Below are 16,417 nucleotides of genomic sequence, written 5' to 3'. Positions count from 1 at the left end.
TGTTCATATTGTGATTTGTAGAACAACTTGAGCTTTATTGCCTAAAAGCCCTTTCACCCTTTCCTTTCACTTTGACTGTACTAAGGTGTTTTGTGTCTAAATGAGGTACAGGCTTGTGCCCCACAACGTGAGTTTGTTGAAGGATATTCTCTCTTTATTTGTTGTTATAAGTAAATACATTCTGACCTATGTCCGGCTGGACAAGTCAGACAAATACAGAATCCATTTTGTCTGTATTCATTTGTATGCCGTATCCTATATTGCATGGGACCACTGTTGTTTTTATAATAGGGGGCTGTCTCATATGCTTGAAGACATGTCCCTCTTACGTGCTGGTTATAATGCAGGGGATCTCTCATATGCTGATAGACATATCTCTGTTGTGTATTGGTTATAGGGCTGGGGCTGTCTCTTATGCTGGAAAACATGTCCTTCCTGTGTGTTGGTTATGATGCAGGGGTTGTCTCATATGCTGAAAGACATGTCTCTCTTGTGTGTTGGTTATGGCGCTAGGGATGTCTCACATGATGGAAGATATGTCCTTCCTGTGTGTTGGATATGTTGCCAGGGGCTGTCTCATATGATGATCAATATATCCACCTTTGTTGGTTATATTGTAATGGACACCGGGAGCTGTCTCATATGCTGTAAGACAGTCCCTCATGTGTGTTGGTTATGAAATACCTGGGGCTGTCTCTTGTGCTGGAAGAGATATCCCGAGTGTGTAGGTTATATGTTAATGGGTGACGGGGGCTGTCTCTTATGCTGAAAGGCAAGCCTCTCTTGTGTATTGGCTATGCCGCTGGGGGTTGTCTCATATGCAGGAAGACATATCCCTCCTTCTGTTTGTTATGGTGCAAGGGGCTGTCTCATATGCTGGAAGAAATATCCTCTTGTGTTGTTTATGTATCATTTGGTGCCGGGGGTGTCTCATATTCTAGAAGACATGTCCATTCTGTGTGGTTTTATGGTGCTGGGGATGTCTCATATGCTGAAAGATAAGTCCCTCCTGTCTGTTGGTTATGTTGCTGGGGCTGTCTCATATGTTGAAAGCATGCCTCTCTTGTGGGTTGGATATGATGCAGAGGCTGTCTCATGATGGAATTTATATCCCCTTTTGTTGGTTATATGGTAATGGGCCCCGGGCGCAGTCTCATATGATGTAAGACATGTCCCTCCTGTGTGTTGGTTATGTTGTCTGGGGCTGTCTTATATACTGGAAGAGATGTCCCTCCTGTGTGTTGGTTATGTTGCCAGGGCCTGGCTCATATGAAGGCAGAGATAGCCCCAGGTGTTGGTTATATGAGACAGCCCCGGCACCAATGTGCCGGGGCTGTCTCATATGCTGGAAGACATGCCTCTCTTGTGCGTTGGTTATGTTGCTGGGGCTGTCTCATATGAAGGCAGAGATAGCCCCAGGTGTTGGTTATATGTTAATTTGTGCCGGGGCTGTCTCATATGCTGGAAGACATGCCCCTCCTGTGTGTTGGTTATGAACTGCCTGGGGCTGTCTCATATGGTGGAAGAGACATCCCCGTGTGTTAGTTTTATGGACGCCGGGGATGTCTCTTATGCTGAAAGATGCCTGAGCGCGCCTCTTTGAAATGAATAGACACAGGGCTGTCTCGTTGTGTATTACAATCAGGGTGTGTTGTCCATAAGTTAAGAGGTGCACGAGAGGCTCGCGTGCGCTGGTTATACGTGTATGTGCGCTGGGGACTGTCTCATATGTTGTAAGAGTCGATTCTGACTAATGTGTGCTATTAGAAGCCGCAGGTTGTCTCTTGTGCTGCAAGCGTTTTGTTGTAAGTTGGCACAGCTGTCGGTGTTGCACGAGATGTCAGAGCGGGTGGTTATAAGTTAATAGCTGCAGGGGGCGACTCTTTTGCTGTCAGAGATGTCACGCACCGATGCGCGTAAGTTAACAGGCGCAGGAGCCTGTCTCTTGCGGGGCCTCGAGGGGCCTCCCCCCTGCCCTCCCCGCCCCGGCAGCGCTAGTGTTAAACCACGGGTGAGACGGTGCTCTTCGGTCTGTGGTACAGACACAGGGGCTGGACCAGTCTGAGAGCATCTCCTGCATCCTGCGCTCCATCCTTCGCGCCAGTGGCTGGACCAGTCTGAGAGCATCTCCTGCATCCTGCGCTCCATCCCTCGCTCCAGGGGCTGGACCAGTCTGTGCAGCATCTCCTGCATCCCGCTCTCTGGTCCTCGCGCCAGTGGCTGGACCAGTCTTTGCAGCATCTCCTGCATCCTGCGCTCCATCCCTCGCTCCAGGGGCTGGACCAGTCTGGGCAGCATCTCCTGCATCCTTCGCTCAAGCCCTGCTGAGCGCCCGCATCCTCGCTGCCACCTCTCTTCTTCTCTGCATCCTTTCTCCACTCCTCCACGGCCCTACCCTCTGTCCCTACGTCCACCACCCCTTCCACCTCTTCCTTAGTACCTTCTCCCAGATCTGTGTCCTCTTCCCTCCACCTGTCCCAGGACCCTCACCTTTGGCCTGAGCTCCACCTACACATTGGCTCTCCTCTCCACCCATTCCTACACACACCCCCTACCTCTCCCTAAACCCACTACTCTTTCCCCTCCACCTCTGCCTCGCCCATATATGCACCCTGCCTCTACTCCTGAGTTGTCCTCCTCTCTGTCCATACCTCCACACCCGACCTCTGTTCGCTCCACCTTGACCTGCTCTTATCCACCCCTTCCTTGACCGCTCCCCCCCCCCCCCCGGCTCACTCCACCCAAACCTCTACCCTCACTCGACCGTCCCCCTCCCGAAAAAAAGCCCCTACGTCTGCCTTCCTCTCCACCCAGACCCCCACCCTGTCCCACCGCCTGTACCCCAGTGTCGCTGTCTTTTCCATCCATCCCCCCTCCCCCTAGGATGACACAGAGGGGGGGCTGGCGGTCGCGCGCCCCCTCTGCACCCTTCGACTGCGAGAGGTCTTCCGTCTCCTCCAACAGGTGCGTGGGCGTCCCTCCTCGGGGTGGGGCGGGCGGATGCCAGGGCTGGTGTTCTGGGGATGCTATTGTAAATATGGCTGGGTTTGGTTAAATCTGTGGGGGCGGGGGGGGGGGGGGGGGGTCACTGCTGTAAATATTGGGGCTGGCTGGCATGAATGAGGATGGGGTGAATCGGGCACCTCTCCCCCTTGACGTGCCACTGCCGCCGCCATCCATCCTCTTATAGTGAAGGTGTGGCCCCCTCCGGCACCCCCGGAGGGGACCTGTTGTGCTGTGCGCGCCCCCGCTCGCCCGCGCCGTGACCCCGTGCTCGCCTCTGGGCTGGCAGCCGCCAGGCTCCCTGCGGCGCCTCCGCTGTGGGGGCTGGGGCGGGGTCAGGGGGGCGTCTTGTAAATACACCGAGCAGCGATGCAGAGACATGCTGAGGGGCTCCGGGCGGGGCGGGGCGGGGGTGGGGGGCAGTGGATGGAGGTAAATCAACAAGGCTCATGGGCGGGAAGAGAAGAGAGGTGGCAGCAGAGGGAGGGGGCGCAGAGAGGCCGAGCACCAGGAGGGTGGGGGGCGTGAAGTAGAAAGAGGGTGCGGCAGAAGCAGAGACAGAGAGAGAGAGACAGGAATGTGGAGCGAGAGACAAGCGAGAAAAGGGAGGCAGAGATGAGGAGAAGGCAAGAGAGGAGCACAAGGGCGGCTTAAGGATCATGAGAAATAATAGGGGAGAAGAAACTGAAAGGGTAACTTAAAGAGAGAAGGGAGAAACTGGGAGTTGTCCTGGAGAGACGAGAAGAAGCAGCAGCAGAAGGCAGAGAAAGAGAAGCGAAAACAAGTGAGAGAAAGAAGAGAACTAGAGAAGGCAAAGACAGGAAGAGAAAGAAGGGGGTGGAAAATTGAGAGACAGGAAGATAAGACAGGACGGAGGATAAGAGATATAGACAGGAAGGCGAATAGAAGTGAGAGAAGGGGAAGTGGAGTATTGGGGAAAAGAAAGAGAAGAAGTGGAGGGAGAGGGGAGAAAGCACATATAAGCCCCTAAAAAGAGCGCGAGAAGGCCAAGGCATCGCAGCAGGGGGGAGAGAAGCTGGGAGAGTGGAGAGAAAGAAGGTGGAGGCTGGAGAGAAAGGGAGTGAGGAATGAAGGGAAAAGAGAGAAAGAGGAAGAAAAGAGAATAAGGCAAGGGAGGAGAGGGAAATGTGCAAAGCATGAGTTGGTATAAGAGTTGATAGAGACAAGAAAGAGGAAGGAAATAGAGGAAGAGGGGAAATGAGAGAATGAAAAGGGAAGAGGCAGATAAAGAGAGATGCTGTTTGTCTTATGTGGTTTTCGGTCCCTGCGTCCCTTTCTCTGGTGGTCACTTTCTGGTATTTATTTATCCGACTCAAATGCATCCTTTTCTTTGCTGCTTTCCTTTCTGTAATATTTCTTTGTCTCTGACATTAGTGTTTGCCTATCTACAGGGAGTGTCTGTGTGTTTTTTCTTATTTTGGGAATTCCCTTGTTTAGGCCTTTTGCTATCACCGGTGTCTTTTTGGCTTTGTCGCTTTGTCCATGTTGTTTTTTCTTCCTCTGATTTTCAGTCTTTGGAGTGTTACCCTAGCTGGTGCTTCTCTCTCTGGTATTTGTCTTTCTAAAGTTCCTCTCCGGCTGGTGTTTTGCTGGGTCTGGTGTTTATTTGTCGGGTGCTTTGCTTGGTGAGGTGTCTCTGTCTCTGATGTTCCCTATCATTGGTGTTTCTGTCTCTTTGATGTTTCTTTGCCTCTGACTTTTCTCTGTCTCCAAATTGTCTCCATCACTAGGGTCTCAGCTTTCCTTAGGGTGTGTGCCCTACACATCCGAAGGAAAACAGTGGAGGGGCTAATTATCATATGCAATTCACAACACCAGCACTGACAGTGACGTCACAGGAAGTGTCTCGCTCTTATAATAACCCTCATTTTTAAAGGCCAAGGGTCAATTCTACAAAGACAACAAATTAACATAATCACAAAGGAATGTGAAAAGAACATGTTTTGGTTTTACTTGTATACATCAATGCAAGCAGTGATCTCCAAAAAGCATAAGGTCAATGTGTAACAGAGTTCAGAAATGGCTCAAAGTGACAATATTTTTAAACCAAGATGTGGAACTTTGAAATCACATTGTAATCTTCTTTTAGTGGGTAAACCAAATGTTTTCGTGTATTATTTAAAGATTCAATTTGCTGTTAATACATATTTGTTTCCTTCTATTGTTCTTTATTCAGTTTCAAATTACAAATATGCTTCCATTTGCAGTTCTTTAAGCAATGAAAGGGTTAAGTGCCCAGCTCTCTTAATCAGATAAGAGTTTAAAACATCACCTCCCCCTGAGCCATATTCACAAGTAAAGGGGCTGCTGCCAGTGAGGTGGAGGTGTACAACCCCCCATCCTAAGGCCAGGGTACACGCTTGAATGTTTGCAACTGCAAAGAGCTGCGGTGCTGGCTGCACAAAGTACACGTCTTTGACTGGGGCTATCCACAAAAAGAGTTCCCTCTCTACAGTGGACTCCATGCGGCATACCCGCGCTCACCCTGAAACTTGCATCCTTGTTCTTCGGGTCTTCCCTGTCTTTGGCCTGTCACCATTTCTAGTGCTTCTCGGCGTGTGTTATCTGTCTGTCTTTCTTGTTTCACGTTCCTTGGTGTTTCACTTCTGTGGATGTTCATCATCTCTCATATTTCACTTTCTCTAGTGTTTCTCAATTTGATGTTCCTCGGTTCCTTCTGATTTCCTGTCACCAGTTTCTGATATTCTGTTGTGCCTTCTGATTTGCTGTCAGCTATCGTCAGTTTCTGATGTCCCTCTGTGCCTTTGGATTGACTGTCACCAGTTTCTGTGCCTTCTGATTTGCTGTCACCAGTTTCTCTGGTTCCTCTGTGCCTTCTGAGTTGCTGACTGGTTCTTGATGTCCCTCTGTGCCTTCTGATTTGCTGTCAGCTATCACCAGTTTCTGATGTCCCTCTGTGCCTTTGGATTGACTGGCCTCAGTTTCTGTGCCTTCTGATTTGCTGTCACCAGTTTCTCTAGTTCCTCTGTGCCTTCTGAGTTGCTGACTGGTTCTTGATGTCCCTCTGTGCCTTCTGATTTGCTGTCAGCTATCACCAGTTTCTGATGTCCCTCTGTGCCTTTGGTTTCTGTGCCTTCTGATTTGCTGTCACCATTTGCTCTCGTTCCTCTGTGCCTGCTGATTTGCTGTCACTAGTTTTTGATGTTCCTCTGTGCCTTCGGATTTGCTATCACCAGTTGTCTGTTTCTGGTTCTTTGCTATCTAAGGAAGCAGTTCTTAACCTTTTGACTTCCGTGGACAACCTCTGAATCGTAAATGAAATATGAGGTCCCCCACTGAGTCAATATTGAAAGTCGGAGACCCCACACTAAGCAATTTCAACGATTTTAACTTCAAAACAACACACAAAAATACAGAAGCAAGTATACATTAAACAAATACACACATTTTGAAATATTTTATTTATTCCACAATTACGTATTGAAAAAATGAAATTTTAATTTTAATAGGAAGGTTGGTGCTTTTCTAAATTCAGTTTTCAATTCTCAGAAACGAAAGAGAGATGCTAAACTCCAGCATAACATTTTGCCTTTTTTGTTGTCTGTCTTGGATATTTCTTTGGTGTGGTGCTAATTTTTCATTGTTCTGCTGTTTACCCAGTTTATCTCTGCTCTGTGTTTGTTGCTTAATATTATCTCTTCTTTTCCCCATCTCTGTTGTTTTTGAGCCGCTACCATTCATTCATCTCCAATGTTTCTCTCACTTGTATTTCTTTTTCTCTGTTGTTTCTTGGTCTCTGTAGCTGCTGTTAGCGACCTTTCTCGGTCTTTACTTTTCCCTTATCCATAGCGTTTCAAAGTCTTTGAAGTTTCTCTGTCTGGGTGTTTGCTATTTTTGTTCTTTCTCTGTGTCTGTTCTTTTCCTGTCGTTTGACTGTCTCAAACTTTTGATTGTTTTTTTTTCAATTGCCAGTATGTTGATGTTCCTCTATGTCTCACGTTTTGTTTTCATTAGTGTTATCTATTTTCACTACTTTGCTTCCTAGTTTTTTTTAATTGGTAATGTTTTCTGTGTCTGATATTTCACCGATGAGTCCCTGATTTTCCTCTGTCCCTCCCTGTTATATGCCTGTTTTTAGGTCTCGCCTGTCGATGCGCATGCGCATCGAGCAAGCGAGACTATAGGGGCTCATCGACTCTTTATCTAACTTGCAAGGAATCGTGGCGATTCCTTGCAGTGCCCGTGACTTTTAAGCTCAATGCGCATGCGCATTGAGCTTAAAAGCGCGTGCACATGGCCCCAGCCGCCTGCCTTGCCAACTCTCCCGCCCCCTCACTTCTTGATTGACGGCCGCTAGGCCGTGCCTCCCCTACTCCTCCTCCTACTCTCCTCCCCTCCCGTCTGTTCCCGCAATCCTCCCACACCCCCGCTCCGCCCCCTCACTCTCTCTGCCCGCCCGCTCTCCACTCCATCAGGCAGCCAGCCGCACTCCTCCCACACCCCCGCTCCGCCAATAAAAACATGTTAAAAGACACTTTGAAACCATTTTCCTTGCAACGTTGGAAGTGGGTCGATATTGGTGATCTTTTTCTCAAACCAAAATTCAGAGGGACATGAAATTCCTACTTTTAACGTGAAAGCGCGTAAACTTCAGTTTGCGGGTGCTAACCGCATTAGTTCAAATTACACGAAGGTCGAAAGGGGAAAAGGTTGCACATCCCTACTTGCTGAGCAGTCTTGTGAGCGGTCTTCCTCGCAGTCGAAGTCCTCCGGTAAGTCCAATGCAAAGCCCTCCCCTTCCCGCCGTGTCGCATTTCTCCTCCCCCCTCCCCTCTCCTCCGTCCGTTCACTTCATGAATTAGCATTCAAACACACAAACTTCCAGGAACTTTTTAAATAAGCAACGAGTATATTGTTCCTGACGTTTACATTTCATTATGAATTTAAATCACAGTATCTAGCGGATAGTCCAGGCACTTTTTAAACTGCTCAAACCACCGAATTTCATAAGCATTTCGCCTTGTTGTGGAGATCTGGGCACCCTCTAGCTGGATTCTTTTTACATTCAGACCATTGCATTGAGTTGTTTAATTGTGTCTCGGCTGTATGCAGTTTTCTTATATGGACCGCTTTTTAGCGTAGATTACGGTCTAGTTACCCATTCAATATGGCGCATAAGCTTAGTCCTCTTTTCATGCGCATGCAGGAAGCGCATTCAGGAGGTACAGGCTAATTAAATTCAGTCACCCGCTGATTTTCGTTTCCGTGCTTTTCGCGTTTTTCGTGTTCAGGAGACAACACCACAGGCTGCTTTCGACTGGTGAGTAGAGGATTCTAGAAGTGCTTACTCTTGACTGGGAACTCGGGCAGGCATCTCCAAGTTTTAGTGCGGGTAAACTTATCGCATTTACGGTCTTTTTACAGAGCGTGTTACTCAATGAATAAAGATCGTGTTGAAAGGAACCCCACGCTACCTTTCATCTTTGGTGAGTCGGTTTTACGATTTTTGGTAACTCTAATTGAGAAACGCATTCGAGAACAGATGTTGATATCACCAAGTCTTACAGCAGACACACTCACAGTATTACGGTCTTTTTACGGAACTGGTTTAAGAATGAACATACAGCGTTTTTAAAGGGATTCGCCTGTGCCCTACACCTTCGATGAGTTGTGTACTGAAATTTCACGTAGATGCAAGTGAGAAACGCGTTGTGTACAACATGCAACAGCATTTTACATTTAGAGTGCTCTGTTCTATGATTGCAGATTTGAACAAACTTTTCGCCTTCATACTATTTTGAACAGTATCGTGACATCAGAATTTTGAAGTTCCTTCATTCTTGGTATCATGACTGAGTCGCATGTAGACGCATACATAAAAGATTGACATTGAGCAGTGTGCTGCAAGGCAGCACATGGTTTCATGCTGTTGGTTATGTGGGCTGGAAGTGTTACTGCACGTCTTCTCCCACAATGGGCGTGTTTTGTGTGCTCATGGTCTTATATGTATGTGCGCCTAATACCATAGCAGCCTGTCGTCGTTCTTTTCTCGTACCTTTTGTGTTACAAGTGTTACGTTGGGTCATTATCTTAAATGTTCCAGAGTGTTTGTTGGTGGAGCCTGTTTCCGGTGTGGCTGTTGTTGTGAACCTGCACCTTATATTTAATTGAAAAGCATTGTTTTGTATCCTGGTACTAGTATACGATTCAACTTAACATAATTTCCGCAGCTTCACAAATGATTTCTCCTTTTCCGAGGGACCCTTTGGATAACATCCTCAACTCCCCTGGGTTAATCTGGTGCAACGGCCATAATTTCATAAAAGGTTCAACAGTTTCTATGACCAAGCTTCTTTAATATCTTGGGTTCAGTACATTTAAACATCTGGAAGAATGCATTGCAGGTGGAGTTTTGCATGTACTGTGGTGCCTTGGCAAGTAGTTGCGATACATTTTTAGTTGTTAGTGTGTGTTCTGAAAATGGGTCACCCTCAACCCCTCACTCACCCTCACCCTCACTCACCCTCAACCCCTCACCCACCCTCAACCCCTCACCCTCAATCCCTCACCCTCACTCACCCACACTCACCCACACTCACCCACACTCACCCTCACTCACACTCACCCACCCTCACTCACCCTCACCCTCACTCACCTTCACCCTCACTCACCCTCAACCCCTCACCCTCACTCACCCCCACTCACCCTCAACCCCTCACCCTCCCTCACCCTCATTCACCCTCAACCCCTCACCCTCACTCACCCTCAACCCCTCACCCTCACTCACCCTCAACCCCTCACCCACACTCACCCACACTCACCCTCACTCACACTCACACTCACCCACCCTCACCCACCCTCACTCACCCTCACTCACCCTCACCCTCACTCACCCACACTCACCCTCACTCACACTCACACTCACCCACCCTCACCCACCCTCACTCACCCTCACTCACCCTCACTCACCCTCACTCACCCTCACCCTCACTCACCCTCACTCACCCTCACCCTCACTCACCCTCAACCCCTCACCCTCAACCCCTCACCCTCAACCCCTCACCCACCCTCAACCCCTCACCCTCAACCCCTCACCCACCCTCACTCACCCTCACCCTCACCCTCAGCCTCACCCTCACTCACCCTCAACCCCTCACCCTCACTCACCCTCACTCACCCTCAACCCCTCACCCACCCTCAACCCCTCACCCTCAACCCCTCACCCTCAACCCCTCACCCACCCTCACTCACCCTCACCCTCACCCTCAGCCTCACCCTCACTCACCCTCAACCCCTCACCCTCACTCACCCTCACTCACCCTCAACCTCATGCTAAAGATTTACAAAAAAACCCATTAACAATTCTAAAAGCACTAACTCTAATGCTGCGAGACCTATTGCATTTCTAATGCTTGTTTAATTCCTGTGCTTTGCTTCTCACCTATTGTTTCTCTCTTTCTGGTGTTTTTTGTCCTTTTACTGTCTGTGGCATTTCTCTGCCTCTGATTTTTCTCTGGTTCTGGTGTTTCTCTGTCTCCCTGGTGTTTCCATGTCTCAGTTGTTTCACTGATTCTGGTGGTTCGTTGTCTCTGTGTTTTTTTTTCTGGTTTGTCTTTGAGGTATCTATGTCTCTCTTGTTTCTTGCTTTCTGCTCTGCCCCATACCTGAGATTCCGCTTGATTTCTCTCCTTTCTTTCTTCAAAGTGACCCTCTTCTTACCTTCCATCCTCTGCATGCTTTCTTTTTCTGAGTACGGCCTCCTCTCAGTCTCATGCCTGTCTGTCTTAATCGCTGCTGTTGTAATACTGCAATTGGCTGACACACTGTTTTCACAAATCACAGCCTCTATTCTTTAAAACCTTATCCCTGCGACCTAATACTACATAATCTCTGCCAGCCTATTTATCTCACCAACCATTCACCTGAAACCATCTAGCCTCCCACTCATGATCAGCTGAAGTGATACAATATAATCCATCGCAAAGCAACTGGAATAAAATGCATGTTATTTTTTGTTGAGTGCAGGTGACTAATCACAACAATTAACAATAACCAGGATTAATCACTAACCTTGGGTCCTGCTACTCTCCGTACAGCGCTTCAATGTCTCATCAGGGTAGTAAGCGCTATATAAATACAATTTACTGATGGTATTTCTCTGCCTCATATTTCTTTTTCTCTGCATCTGGTGATGTTTTTTTTGCTGCATCTGGTGGTGCTCTGTCTTTGACATTTATTTGTCTCAGTCATTTCTTTATTGTTGGCGTTTGTGTGCTGTGAGCCTCTTTCTTCATTTTCCCTTTCTCATACATTGCTCTGGAGATTTATTATTTCTTGTGCTCCCCTTCCCCAGTGTTTGCCTGCTTTTTTTGGCTTCTGGTATGTTTTTGTGTGGGTGAACTCTTTTTCCGTGGTAGTTGACGATGCTTATGGTTCTGTGTTTTTGGCTGTCCCTCGTGGTTCTCTGTTACTGGTGTGTGAGTCTGTCTCGGGTGTTTCTTCGATTTGTATCTGTCTGTTGTTATCACTGTTGTACTGTTTTATAGTGTATTTCTGCCTTCACAGTTTCTTAGTTTGTGCAGAGCCCCCGTGCCCTCCCGCTCGCCGCATCTGTTCTTTACATGAGTCATGTGCATTGCCTTATCTGTTGTTGCTCTGTACCCACATCTGCCAGCAGACTGACCTCAATCAGACGAGACCTCTCTCAGGGGGCAGTAGAAAGAGACAGGGTGCTAGGCAGAGGGACTGGGGGCCTACAGAGTACCCAGCGAGGGTCTCCCCAAGCCATGAGAGTGAAGGAGTGGGGTCTCTCAGAGTTACATGCCCCTGTATCACTCCTGCTGTATACTGAATGCATGCCTCAAGGAGCTGGCAAAGTGTGCCCTGGTGAATAGGCACTGTCCTCAAAGACCACCAAAGGGACAAACCACGCCTGCAGAATGAAGACCGCATGGTAGCAACCTCACCACGGAGGGGCAGCGGTCAGATATTAGGGTGCCTGGTCTATCAGACCTAGAATAATACCATTGACTCTAAGGGCCTGATTGCGATCTTGATGGATGGGATATTACATTGCAAACGTGACGGATATCCCGTCTGCCGTAATACAAGTTTCATAGCATATAATGGAATCGAAATTTGGCGGATTGGATATTACATCACATCCTGTCTGCCGTATTACAAGTTTCATAGCATATAATGGAATCGAAATTTGGCGGATTGGATATTACATCACATCCTGTCTGCCGTATTACAAGTTTCATAGCATATAATGGAATCAAAATTTGGCGGATTGGATATTACATCACATCCTGTCTGCCCTATTACAAGTTTCATAGCATATAATGGAATCGAAATTTGGCGGATTGGATATTACATCACATCCTGTCTGCCGTATTACAAGTTTCATAGCATATAATGGAATCGAAATTTGGCGGATGGGATATTACATCACATCCTGTCTGCCGTATTACAAGTTCCATAGCATATAATGGAATCGAAATTTGGCAGAAGGGATATTACATCACATCCTGTCTGCCGTATTACAAGTTTCATAGCATATAATGGAATCGAAATTTGGCGGATGGGATATTACATCACATCCTGTCTGCCGTATTACAAGTTCCATAGCATATAATGGAATCGAAATTTGACGGACGGGATATTACATCACATCCTATCTGCCATATTATAAGTTCCATAGCATATAATGGAATCGAAATTTGTCAGACGGGATATTGCATCACAACCTGTCTGCCGTATTATAAGTTATAGCATATAATGGAATCGAAATTTGGCAGACGGGATATTACATCACAACTTGTCTGCCGTATTACAAGTTCCATAGCATATAATCGAATCGAAATTTGGCGGGCGGGATGTCCATCATGTTTGTGACAGAGTAACCCTGTCCACCAAGATCAGGGGGTCACCTACATTCGGGGGTTGGAGCAGTCTAAGCAGAGAGCCCTCCACCAGGAGCAGGCATAGGGAAGTCTTGTTCTTTCTTCTACTTCCCCTGTTTGGTAGCTGCCAAGGGGCATGACTTTGCCACTTGAAGCCACTACACCCTGTGCTGCCCAGGGACCACTAGAATAAGTGACTGGTCTTCCTCCGAGGGTCTCACTATGCACTGACTTCTATATCATAAATCTTGGAAGAGAAGGTAATCTTCTTTTGCCACTGGGCCACCAGTAGCCTGCTGATGGATTTAGGTGTCAAACTATTAGTGGCCGCATCCTTTGAGCATGCTTGATCCGCTAAGATTGCAGAAGCCGGAGCCCACGCTGTGTCAAGCCCGTCCTCGCCACAACAATATTTGGAACTGCCTTTGCACAAGAGAACATGTTGTCCTAGAATGTGCCAGCTACCTTTCACTTGCTTAACCACTCATGGCCTTCTCTATGCTTGCTTCTCCCGTCACCCAAGATGGGCTAGTTCATTCCTTCATTGGGATCTTGCACCCCGGAGACCCCCGAGAACAGCCACGGTTCACCTACTCAGCACCTGGTGTCCTCCAGGTGGGCATAGAAGTCCACTGTTGGCCTGTGCAGATGGACAAGAGACCACACCTTTATAGGATAACTTCTTTTTGCATAAGGTGAAGGTCTTCTTTTAGGAAAAGCCTTTCTCGCGTAGGTCTCGTGGATTGGTCACACAGTCTTTTCCTTGGTGCCCGACACTCCCACCTGAGGACAGCCTGGCGCCCTGTGGTTCTGGTGTCCAGTACCCCATTTGTGGCCCCTCACTCAGAGCAAGCTTGTATATATCTGGGAAAAGGTCAGCTCAGTCAAAATTTTAGGGTGCACAAATGAAACTTTAAAGGGGTGGCATCATTTTGCATTGCATCACTGAATGTTAGCTCCTTCCCTGTACACAGCAAGAGAAAGGCAGCTGGCACATTCTAGGACAATATGTTCCGTTGCGCAAAGACTGTTCCAAACATTGGCATAAATATGCGTATCTGTCATGCTCAGTGGCTGAGTGCAGGGTGTCAGACATCATAATCACTGTATCAGAGCAGGCTTCCTGGGGTCGGACTGCTGTGCTGGAGTTGCTTATTTCTGAACTTTTCATATGCAATCTCCAACAGAGCCCCGGGATGGGCCTAGGTCCGCGAGGGGGTACAGGCACCAATGTGCATTAATTAAGTCATTGCTGTGATATAAATGTTCCTTCGTGGCACTGTGAGCTAGGGTGCACTCTTAATCTGCACGTTAAATGATTGCAAAAATATTTTTAAACATCAGGAGTGTGAAACCTTTGGGGGCGACGAGGCAACTTTTACAGGTCCACAGGTATCTTGTTTGCAAAGCACCATTCATCACCCACAGAACAACAGAATCATGGAGTGTTTTAACTGCAAGCTTAAGACCCACCAAACACAAGGAATTATCACAGAGGACAACCATGTTCTCATATTTCCCAAGGCTGAAGAACAACCTTCCCTATATCTCAGACTCCCCACACTCCTAGAAAGCTCCAGAGAGGAACTACATTGATTTTATTTATTGTAATTATTTTTCTTGCAGCAATAATGTAATTCTTTGAAATGATTTACACAGCAGCAATGCCTGTACAGGCTAAAGAACCACTTCTGCCTCTCCGGACTGAGGCCTCCATTCCCTCTTTGACTCATTCTTCCTACGCCCCCCCCCCCCCCGTTTTGTTGTATCTCTCTCCGCCAGCTATGCAAACATTCCCATATGCTCGCTATCACGCTGCATGCAGGAGACGTGTCCGCGTTGCTATGTACAGTTCATCGCTGCTCCTCATGTCAAGGTCCGCGCTCTAAAAATATCCACAATTAAATAATGATGAAAAAATGCTGTGAATATTTTGTGGCGAAGGAGAGCAAACAGGGGTGAGATTCATCTTTCGCACGTCATACATGCATAGCGGGTGTTCTGTGGACAGTGGAGAGCTCAGTCTGTCTCTTGGCTAGGTGAGGGTTCTGTCTGTCTCATGGATAGAGAAAGGCTCAGTATGTCATGTGGATAGTGAAGGGCTCAGTCTTTCTCTTGGATAGAGCTGGGTTCAGTCTGTCTTTTGTAAAGTGGAGGACCCAGTCTGTCTCTTGGATAGTGGAGGACCCAAACTCTACCTTGGCTAGAGGACGGTTCAGTCTGTCTCTTGGGTAGTGGAGGGTTCTGTCTGTCTCATGGATAGAGAAAGGCTCAGTATGGCATGTGGATAGTGAAGGGCTCAGTCTTTCTCTTGGATAGAGCTGGGTTCAGTCTGTCTCTTGTAAAGTGGAGGACCCAGTCTGTCTCTTGGATAGTGGAGGACCCAAACTCTACCTTGGCTAGAGGACGGTTCAGTCTGTCTCTTGGTAGTGGAGGGTTATGTCTGTCTCTTGGACAATGAAGGACTTGGTCTGTCTCTTGGACAATGAAGGGCTCTGTCTGTCTCTTGGACAGTGGAGAGCTCAGTCTGTCTCTTGGATAGTGAAGGGCTCTCTGTCTGTCTCTTGGAAACTGAAGGGCTCTATCTGTCTCTTGGACAGTGGATGTCTCAGTATGTCTCTTGCATAGTGAAGGGCTCAATCTTTCTCTTGGATAGTGGAGGGCCCAGTCTGTCTCTTGCATAGTGAATACTTCAATCTGTTTCTTGGACAGTGGAGGGCTCAGTCTGTCTCTTGGATGGGTTAAGTGCGTTGTCTGTCCCTTGGATAGTGTATGGCTCAGTCTGTCTCTTGGATAGTGAAGGCTCAGTCTGTCTCTTGGATAGTGAAGGCTCAGTCTGTCTCTTGGATAGAGCAGGGTTCCTTAGTGAGCACAGACGTAGCGGAAAGAAATCACGGGCTCGAGTGTCCTTGGTATTTTGTATGAACGGCCAAAAGACTACGTCTTAGTGGCATTGCCTGAACCTTTGCCGAACGTATTGACTGGAGTAAGGGAGCAACCCCGAATTGAATCAACGTAATTGAATGAGCATCTTTCATTATATCAGAACCACCTTCCAAGGGGGCCAGACCCCTTGCTAGTCACAGATAGACTAGTGACTGTCCACAAGCCTAGCTTGGGTGCACCTACGAAGGCCCCCCGGAAGCTATCTGCCCACACCCCCTCCCCCGAACCCTCACCCAGTCCTGATGAAGACCCGCAATGACCCGTTAAAAGGGCTATACTAGGGTTGAAACGTCAACACTGTAATGCTTTGGACCAGTTAAAAAGTACTCTGTAACAAAACCAACAGATATGGTCCGCAGAACTTACTGCAAAACATTGTATCACTGGCCAATTTTTCCCTTCCCCTTTCCTCCACCTTTTCCAAAGTCACCATTGTGTATTTCACACTTGCACGAATACCACTGAGCACTAAAACATCTCCTTCCTCACATATGATGCGCCGACATGTTCTGATTACAGCCGTGTACATTTTGCAATTTTAGTATTTATAAATGAAATCATTTTATAAAAGTACTTGGATA

The 16,417-nt window shown here is 47.6% G+C and overlaps 1 protein-coding gene across 1 annotated transcript in view; it reads left to right on the top strand.

Annotated features, from left to right (window-relative positions):
• Window positions 1-2,784: 2,784 nt before the first annotated feature.
• The window catches only part of PIANP (PILR alpha associated neural protein), a 182,556-nt gene continuing 168,923 nt past the window's right edge, over window positions 2,785-16,417 (top strand). The window contains exon 1 of the mRNA XM_086932914.1: window positions 2,785-2,964. The gene's annotated coding sequence lies outside the window, so the exon portion shown is untranslated. The remainder of the gene's footprint in view (window positions 2,965-16,417) is intronic.

The sequence above is a fragment of the Lissotriton vulgaris genome, chromosome 7 (assembly GCF_964263255.1).
Source record: "Lissotriton vulgaris chromosome 7, aLisVul1.2, whole genome shotgun sequence".
NCBI lineage: Eukaryota > Metazoa > Chordata > Amphibia > Caudata > Salamandridae > Lissotriton > Lissotriton vulgaris.
Note: the sequence above shows the minus strand (reverse complement) of the source record. Positions and strands in the feature narration are given on the sequence as shown.